A 2,276-nucleotide genomic window follows, 5' to 3' on the forward strand; every position below is an offset into this window, starting at 1 on the left:
TACACACGCTAGTCTACACTCACATTGGCGTTCTGTTATAATGTCTAGAAAAGGGCTTTTCAGACTTCTAATATGTTCCCCTGAGGGAAGATTTCCTGAAATATTCAGGCAGCTGTGTATTTTTTTTTATGGATAAGATAGCTTACTGTGTGGGAAAAATGTTGAAGTCATTTTAAATGTTTTTTTTTTCTTTATAATGTTTTAAAAAGACAACATGTTGTTTTACTAATTAAATAATTAGCTTTTATATTGTCATTATACTAAAAACTAAAATTATTACTCTCGTGAAAACTATTTACTTTGCCTTGAACCAGAAGGGAAACATTTTAATTTGTCTAATTTAAATGTATCTGGATAGCGGTTTTTCACTGTAAATATTCTTCCAAAGCAAGTAACTATACAGAGTATCTACTAACTATTTTTGAAAGAATGCACATTGGGAGGAAGGGGAGATAGCATTTATTAATTCATTGATTTATTAATGATTTTAAAAAGAAATTGAAATTAAAATGAAAAGTAGGCCTATTTTACTATTTTTTTCCCCGTAAATTTTCCACGGACCCTCTTTGTGCACCCCTAAAGGATCTCCAGACCTCAGAAAACCTCTGGTTTATAAAACTTGTGAAGCATTAATGAAACTTATATCTCTCAAAGGTTAAATTGATCATATTCACCACATTCACATCATGGTGATTTAGGTGTAATCTTAATCTAAGTAAATTACGTTGAATGTCTACGTAAACTGAATAACTCAACCTTTAGCTGTAAAACACTGAACTGCTTTCCCTGCTGAAAATTGTACTATTTTGTATAATTTTCACCTGTATATTTTGAGTCCATTTAAATGTACAAAACATGAAAGGCCTAGCAACTAGACAAACACTGCAACCAGTGATGGGTGCTTTCAAAACACTGCTTCATTAAGCTTTGAAATCTTAACAAAATCTGTTTCTACTTTAAATAAGTAGACTAGCAGAAATAGTAAGAGTAGCACGGTAGGATGCAAATTTTGAATTCAGTCAGTAGGCTTGTTTGAGATTAGCAAAATCTGCGCAGAACCGATCACCGCGAGATGCATGCCGGTTAGAAAAGTGTCCGAGTTATGTCCGACTTGCTCTGATGTCATGCTTCTTCTATGCATCTTCTAAAATGATTTTTTTTTTTTTATCTGGTTCCATGATTATGTATTTAAATTATGCATGAATGTTCCCAAATATGACAGTGCGATCTCTGTGTGAGATATGTGATTGTTGTCATATTTCTATAAATATCTAAAACGTTTGTTTGAATTATTGTATTTGTTTGTAATGCATGTTTGTATTAAAGTAAAAATAGATGATAAATACACCTTTCATATGGAATTAAATAGCAAGCACTCTGAGTGTCTTGTTAATCATATTTATTTTCATATAAAAGCAACAGAACCGAAATTATATCAAGTTTATTAGCAACACAGCACGAGTGTGAATAACGCGATATCCGCCTTAGATCTTGTAGGTAGGCTCTGTTCCACTTCTAAGGTCAGAACTGTCCGTCTTGCCTGCGCTTATTTCACTCCTCCCCTCACTGCAGCCGCCTACTCTCGCCTTCAGGCGAGGCGCATTTCAAACAAGCCTATTACATTAATGTGCTGCGTCAGCACAGGCGGAAATCACGGGAAGGGCAAAAATACATTTTAAGTTCTGTGTATTGTAAATAATAATGTTTTATACTTTAAACAATTGTGTAAGTAATAAAACAACACAAAAAGGGCAAAAATACATTTTAAGTTTAGAAACATTTTGAGACTCCCCTCTCTTGCCTCACAGTACCTCTGTCCGACTCCAAATGCCTGCTTTCCTCTTTTACGAACTGATGGCACTATATTTTATGTATAATCATTTTCTATTCTTAACTGTTTTAAATTAATCTTAAACCCTTTAAATCAATTTTTAAATCATTTTCAAAGTTTTTAAATTCCTTGTTTTATTGTTGTGATTATTATTATTGTATGTGATTTTTATTATTATTTTCTTTTCGTTTATGTGTTGTGTGGTTGCAAACACTTACTATAAGGTCCTCCAGTCTATTAATAAATATATCCTTTTTATTTAAACAAATTCTTTAAAACTCTTTACCAACCCCCATCTCACAGGTTAGGGAAACATGACGCACCCATCACTGCCAGCAATCACTCAAACCAAAAATACAAAACTCAAATCAATTCAACACAAACAAAATAAACTCCAAAAAATGAGACAAATCAAATCAAAACCATGGCAATCTGTTAACAGCAT

Source organism: Cyprinus carpio, chromosome A3 (assembly GCF_018340385.1).
Source record: "Cyprinus carpio isolate SPL01 chromosome A3, ASM1834038v1, whole genome shotgun sequence".
NCBI lineage: Eukaryota > Metazoa > Chordata > Actinopteri > Cypriniformes > Cyprinidae > Cyprinus > Cyprinus carpio.